Here is a 7,573-nt window from a genome sequence, read left to right as displayed (position 1 = left end):
AGAACTTGTCATTTTTAGTTGTGCAGGCCACAACTTGCCAACAGCTTAGGGAATTTTAAGGATTTCATAAATGTGTATACTATTTAATATCAAGATATATATTCTTTATATATTCTTTGAGTTTTTCATTAATTTTCATTATATAATTAAATTATAAACATAACATAATTAGCAAAAAAGCTAACACATAACCAGTTTTCATTTAAAATGAGAAATAAAGATTATTTGTGAAAGTTGTTTTTCATTTTATTCAGATTTTCATTCAAACTTAAGAAATTAAGAGAGAGATAAAGAGAGATTGTGACCATTCAATGACCTACAGTTCAAGGGGGATTTGAGGCGGGATACAGACATTAAACTACAACTTTGTATGGTTAAAAACAAAATTCAAAAAAGAACACACTCTTCCAGTCAAAACCAAGTCCACTTCTAGTTTACAATTCAGAAAGAGATAAAGAAATAGATAATTTTTCCATTGAACAGGAACAAGATACAGAAACAGATAGTGATATCTTGTTACATCCCTTTTGTGGATTGATTGTCCTCAATATGATGAGGAGTTTTGTTATAAAATGGATGTTTGGCCCAGTTTCCTGTTCCTGCAGAGGAGAGTGAGTTGAACAGTCTTTGATCGTCAGGGTGTTCACACGAGGTTCACAGGGAAAAACAAGAGTAACAGTTTTTAACCTCTGATTTAAGCCAACTCGCAAACAGCCCAAACACAACAACAGCACAAACAACTGTCAGATAGGAAGGACCTATCTGCAGACCCCTCCCATCCTGCGTTCATGGACTGACAACATCATTTCAGAGTGACGATGGAAGGTGACAAAGAAGAATATGAAAGTCGGATAATAGAAATATATTTTTAGGAGAAAAAAAATGCCAAAACTGGACCCAAAGCCTTCTGGTTGGGGGGGGGGGGGGGGGGCAATTGGAGGGTGCTGAATTTCAGACTATTCATTGAAAAGGTTGCTGCAATAATCTGCAAGCATTAACAGCAGTTATTTTTGTTATCACTTGTACCCGATTGAAAAGTGGAGGCTGTTTTTTCCTTGACCTTACCACATTTTTTACAGTATCAATATATTGTATATAGGTATACTGTATATTGGTCCTTGGTATATGACAAATAAAATATTATTTTCCAAAAGTGAATTACATTTTTATAAGCTTTACTTGGTGAATAATGATAAAATAAAGTTCTCTAAACTGTAAAACATTAACCACTTCCCAATACTACAGTATGTTGTTGAACCAGGGATTCTGTGTCAACAGTGACAAAATGATCCTAATTAACTCTCTATTGGCATCACTTCTGTGGTTGTTGACAAATAATTTTATCAGATGCTGTGACACCACCAAGTAATGTGTCATTAAGAGTTTATTGATTTCTTTATTCTCTAACTGGATTTACTGCTGATCGACATGAGATCTGAAGATCTCAGTTTCACTGGATGATATTGATGCTTTTCATGTGGGAGAAGGATTTTTGTCATGTCACCTCTCACAGCTTCTTGAGGAATGAATATTTCTGGAATCTGTGTCCGTCTCTACTGATGACTCCGAGGCCAGATCATTTACCTGGCTGCAGGTATACTGATCAGACTGATGATGCCTTCAATGTGCGGAAAGTCCAATGAAATTCACCCAAAAAAGTTACAGGCTACTGGCTGTGATGGCAGCAGTGGCAGCTCTGCAGTGGGCCCCACTTCCCCACCATCAAACCATGCAACCTTCCCCATGACCCTCACACTCCTCCATCTCCCCCTCACCCCTCCACATTAGATGCGGCTATTACAGCCTCTGAAAGAGTCATTACCGCCTCCATCCATGATGATGAAGCTCTCAGCTCCAAACCTCGGCAGCTTGTAGTGGCTGATTGGCAGGATCCAGGGGGTGAGGAGGGGATGAGGAGGGGTGAGGAGCTTTGGTTCAGGGGGTTTGTGTGATGGGAACTCCACTCGAGATGTGAATTGGCTTTGCCACTCCAATCAGGCCGCTGGATGACAAATGAAGTGTGTCTCTCTTTCGCCCTTCCTCTCCTCCTCCTCCTCCCTTCACACTTCTCTGTCCGGGTGGAGAAAGAAAAGGGGAGTTCATGTGGGAGCGCTTGACAGCAACACAATCACATTTCTATTCAGCTCCCCCGCCTGCCTATTTTACCTTCCCGGCAGCCGGGCATGCCATGCACGCTAGCACACAGGCTGGCCAGCCAATTAGAACGCAGCGCAAAGAATCTGTGAAAGACACAAAAGGTCTTTAGAGGTTTGGACAGGTGTCTCATTTGGCCGCGGGACATAGTTTAGAGCTTTTTATTTCTTTGCTTGAATTTGTGGGCAGAAAGTGAGGAAGGTTATTTGTCAGGCTGTCATTTTTCCTGCGCCTGTCGATCCTTGCAGCCCCCTCCATGGGAATGATGGGTAAATTCAAGGAATGAGAGTTGAAGAGGGGAGGGAAAAATGAAACCTGATTATTTTTCATGATTTGAGTTGGGTCACCCTGTTTTTGTCTTCTCTGATGGTGAAAACAAACCCGACTTCTTCCTCTGTTTCTTCACCGTCTTCTCACGCGTACAGTAATTACAGTGCGCCTGGAAAAACAAGAGCGGAGATAATTGGTTTGTTGGTTTGTTTTGTGGCGTTATTATCTAGCAGCTCCATTATGGCTGCCAGCACAAAAATCCCTCATTAGCATACACAAATATATACAGAGAGCATGTGGGAAGAGAGCGAGGAGAAATGCGGCAGTGTTTAATACCAAATGCTTACTCGCAAACACACAAAAACATGCAAATACAGTCCACAATAGAGTGGTGCCGACACTGCGTCCAGCTGTGAGGAGACGCAGGGAGGTGTCAGGAGGAGTATAGCGGTGGGAGGAGGTGGTGTGAAGTATTTGTTCAGCAGACAAATGGAGGAATAAGGGAAGAAAGAAAGAAAAGATAAAGACAGATGCAGTGGTAATTAGCAGAAGGCCTAGTGGCAGCAGTGGAGGCTACAGTAGTAGTGGTGGTGGTGGTGGTGATGCTCCTGATGGTGGAGATGACAGGAAGGATGTCTTTCACCCTTCATCAGCATCCTCTTCAACTTTATCTTCATCAGCAGGGCCTATACAGATATAGGCAAAAAATGACTGTCATTCTGCAATGGCACAACAGTGGCATTCTGTTATTTAGCCATTCATCTGGATGGACCCTTACTTGGAAATCTTGTTGAAGGACTAAACAGTTTGTTTATGCACCTTGAAGGAGAGACAGAAAATAGTTAACTTCCTATGATCATGTGTTTTTTGTTTAAATTTTCAATTCCTCAGTCTGATCAATCACAAAGCCTCAACAACAAAAACCAAAGTTATGTACCGAATAAAAAGAAGCGTCCTGTCATGATGATACAGCTTCTCTCTACAAATTTCTAGAGCTCTAGACAGCAGATACAACTGGGGATGCCAAGGTGAAATCAGGCTGAAATGACAAATGGCTTTTTTAACATTCAGGTCATAATTGTGATATTGTGCGATGGTATGGTGTATATTCACAAAAATATTTTTTCTTCTTTCTGTAAAAGGAAACATGACCCTTTTTTACATCCGCGTGTACCAATTTCTCCTTAATTACTCACTGATTATTGTACAAAAAATAACATTATTTGAGATAAACTGCATGATATTTTATGGAGAAAGTATGTCACTTTCTGTCCAGCTGTTCTGCCTCAACTCTCAGGGATTAGTGGAGTTCCCTGATGGCTTTAACATTACTTCTTGCTAAAGTGAAAGCTCACTTCAGCTACTATAGCTGTACTGGGTCAGCAGCCTTGCAGTAAATGCAACAGGACTGGGAACAAATAAAGCCTCTGGAGGCCGGTTTGACGACAGGGAGTCCACTATGAAGGTGGTTTATGGACTCCAGATATGGTCAAATAACGTGCCTTGTTGGCTGCTATTATCAGGACTTTAGTGATCCGATTAAATGACTCTGCTCTTGTGCCATACCTAGCAAGAAACCACCTTGGTACTGTAACAGTATTCAGCATCATAACATTGGCCTCCAATGGTCAATCTCAGATGCTGTGTTGGGTTGGGCTCTAACCGCGTTTAGTAGGAAAGCTCTTGTTGCATTTAATGCCTCTTAACTCCTTCTCTTAATTTATTAGCAGATCCCAATGCTATTTGCAATAGTGACACCTCCCTCCCTAACTATTCGTGTTTGACAGGAAACACAAAAATTGGGAACAGAATTAGCACTCTGCCTTCTGTTTAACCTGGAGAATAAGTCTGTTCACAGAGCAGAAAAACAAAAATAGGAAATTAAACCAGACACAAATGAAATGCTCTTCAGACTTTAAAGCCTTAAAATATCTGATTGCAATTTGTTTCCAGTAAATTATGAAGCTCGGGATTATTGTGGATTTTGACTGCTGTTTACATCAGCCAACAGCACTAACCTTGGTGAATTTATGAATGAATAGGGGAGGTAGCGCTTTTTAACTTATGGCACCCTAAAGGAATAGCACTCAAAATTTGGTTGTGTGGAATTGATGAGGCAATTACAGTAAAAGCATTCATCTCATATTTGCAATATTTGGCCTCTGTCAAGAAATCAAGGAACAGTTAACAGAGGGAAGGATGATTAAAACTGGCAGCCTGGACAGTTTCATTCATCACCTGAAACTAATAATCATATGTTTGGGAGATATGAATCAGCTTTTTTGGGCCATCTTCAAAAAATCTTTCATGTTGCATCTACAGCAACCCAGAATGGATAAATCAGCAGCTTTGTTTCCATATTTTTTTATAATACTTAGAGGGTGGCACAGTGGTGCAGAGGTTAGCACTGTCACTTCACAGCAAGAAGGTTCCGGGTTCGAGTCCCGGCTCGGGTATGGGATCTTCCTGTGTGGAGTTTTCATGTTCTCCCTGTGCCTGTGTAGGTTCTTTCCGCGTACTCCGGCTTCTTCCCACAGTCCAAAGAAATGCAAATGGGGACTAGGCTAATTGATACTCTAAATTGACAGCAGGTGTGGCTGTGAGTGTGAATGTTTGTCTGTCTATATGTGTTGGCCCTACAATGGACTGGCGACCCAGTGTGAACCCCACCTCTCGCCCGAAAGCCGCTGGGATAGGCTCCAGCCCCTCCGCAACCCTCAATCGGGATAAGCAGAAGAAAATGGATGGATGGATGGATACTTGTAGGAACTTTTTCAATCAAGGAAGTAGAGAGTTCTGCTCTGTTTCATGCGATTTGATGCTGAATGCATCCACACAGCAGTCTTTCTGTTCACTTCAGTTGATCAGTCTAGCTTGCTAGCTAGTTGTCATGGTAACAGCATTAACTGACAGCATTATAAAAATCATGTCTGAATCAAACTCCTTTCAGTAAATTAGCATATAAGAGTTGTTTACTTGTGTTGCAAACACACATGAAAAATATAAATTTGTGGGTAGCACAAATCATTATCAATCAATCAATTTTGTTTCAGCATTATTTTTTAACAATGTATTTAAATAAAGTGAGAGCAAAAGCTAAGTAGGAGGCAGCAGAATTATCTGCTGTTACCAGCAGCTCCTGGATTTTACTTCCGGGACTTCAAGGAGTACAAAACTAACTAGCTAAAGCTAAAAATCTAATATTAACACTCCTTTAATTATGTATTGCCTCATTGAAAAATGTATTGCCTTATACACACAATGGTGATCACTGGGTAATGTTAAAGGGATAGATCAATTGTTTTTGCAATTTAGTCCTGTTTGCTACTTACCAATGATGACGTTGAGCTCTGGACAATTGGACAAAAATGACAAGCAGGGTCACTGGGGTCATGCTCCTGTATGTACAAGGGGACTGAGACTCACTGAAACTTCCTCCCCAATGCACACAAAGTTCAGTTGCAAAGAGGACTCGAGAAAAAAAATGAACCATTCCTGTGTTAAAAGTTCACCCAAAAATTGATATCTCTCTCTCTCTCTCTCTCTCTCTCTCTCTCTCTAGTATGGCAGCGATATCTAGAATATAGTAAGTGTATTTGTTGTTGTAACCATAAAAATACGTCTCAAGCATTTATACTAAACAGCGTATCAACCCATGCATACGCTATATGCCCTGCTAAATTCAAAGCCAAAGGCGGCGTGCAAGTCTACATTGTGCACCACTGACAGAAACTAGAGCAGACAAAGACCGAGACAACAAAGAATCAACAATATCATGAAATATACAGGTCTCAGAGATAAACTGAAATTATTTTTGGAGATATCCATTGTTTGGTTAGTGATGCCTCATCCTCTTATCGGCTGATATTTTCAAGATATTTACAATCCTATGGCGTTCTTTCAAGTTTTCAACCATTATAGAAAAGATAAAATATCTTTTCAATTTTTCAGTTTTTCTCTGGTCGTGAAGCACCAAGGCCAAACAGAGACAAAATTTCTGACCTGACTCACTTGTTTTTTTTCTGTCTTTACATAAGTTTTTTTATTTGTGTGCAACTCCTCAAATTTGAACCATTAGGTACATTTATTTCCACAGTTGATGGTGGTGTCAGTCAGATTGTACTGAACCTACAGAGCACCAGTTAATAGAAGATTTATACCTTCCACTGAGCCCAGTTTCATGAAGAGAGCATCTCTCCAGGTGTTTTTTTTTTTTAGACAAACGTCCATGTTTAGTTCCTTTTTACCTCTCTTTCTGTCAAACATCTGCCCCCCCCCCAAAAAAATTGTAACATCTTAAACAGCTAAATTTACTTCTTTCCTCCTTTGTCATTTTGGAATCACAAGAATGAAACATTCAGCCAGAAAATGTAACATACTTAAAGGTGAAATTGTTAAAATTATATACCTCAGTCAGTTAGTGTTGTACTCACTCACTATTTTAGAGGTTGCCAAGTTCACACAACTAACCTCATATCTTCAAAGTTACAATAGCGACAATAAGATTGCATGTCAAGCGAGGAATCTTTTGTGGTATAGTAACAATTAGTAATAATTTAATAATTTAAGGAGCCCTTACGTTTCCCTGCCATTTCTCTGGTTAATTGAACAGCTGGCAACTATATCAACGTATTTATGCTACTGGTTCAGAGAAAATTATTGGTTTTTTAGCCAACTCACTCAAATGTAAATATTATCAACATTTTAGAGTCTATAAAAGTTTTAAAAGATTGTTTAATCCCTGTAGTATTTTTCATATAAATTTACAGTGTGACTTTGGACCTTTCTAAAAGTTTTTTTTATTTGTTTTCTTCAATTTGTTTTTTATACAACCTTTAAAGCTATATTAGTAATGAGCTAGTAGAGAACAGCAGCATGTGTGGACAAATGGTTCCCTCTGTCTTTAGCAGCCCCTGGTTCAATGTCTGTTAGTACACTGTTCAGATTCTCTGAGTCGCTCTTGGGCTGTTTTACCATCTTTTAGTTCTTATTTGACAGTTTGTTGCTGCGGCAGCTGCGAACAACAGAAAACAGACATGATGTCTCTTCAAAACTTAAAGTTTGAATTTCGGTGATTCAGATTCTTATGAGAAATGATAGGATTTTCTCCATGAAACCATGTCACTCAGTGACAATTCTTGTGATTTGA

General features: G+C 39.6%; 1 long non-coding RNA gene across 3 annotated transcripts; it reads right to left on the bottom strand.

The window, feature by feature from the left end:
- Window positions 1–216: 216 nt before the first annotated feature.
- LOC147246154 (uncharacterized) lies at window positions 217–5,925 on the bottom strand. Of its 3 annotated transcripts, XR_015109768.1 has the most exons (6): window positions 5,757–5,925; window positions 3,203–3,243; window positions 3,068–3,110; window positions 2,502–2,593; window positions 2,167–2,240; window positions 219–2,070 (listed from the first exon to the last, which is right to left on the bottom strand). It is a non-coding gene; the product is annotated as an uncharacterized LOC147246154 (long non-coding RNA). The 3 variants fall into 3 exon arrangements; XR_015109767.1 differs by having other exon boundaries at window positions 217–2,070; window positions 2,167–2,593; XR_015109769.1 differs by lacking the exon at window positions 2,167–2,240 and having other exon boundaries at window positions 2,470–2,593.
- Between the last annotated feature and the right edge of the window lie 1,648 nt (window positions 5,926–7,573).

This window comes from Aulostomus chinensis, chromosome 17 (genome assembly GCF_037954235.1).
Source record: "Aulostomus chinensis isolate RoL2024-O1b breed Wild chromosome 17, RoL_Achi_v1.0, whole genome shotgun sequence".
Classification (NCBI taxonomy): domain Eukaryota; kingdom Metazoa; phylum Chordata; class Actinopteri; order Syngnathiformes; family Aulostomidae; genus Aulostomus; species Aulostomus chinensis.
This window is presented reverse-complemented; position numbering and strand designations above follow the sequence as displayed.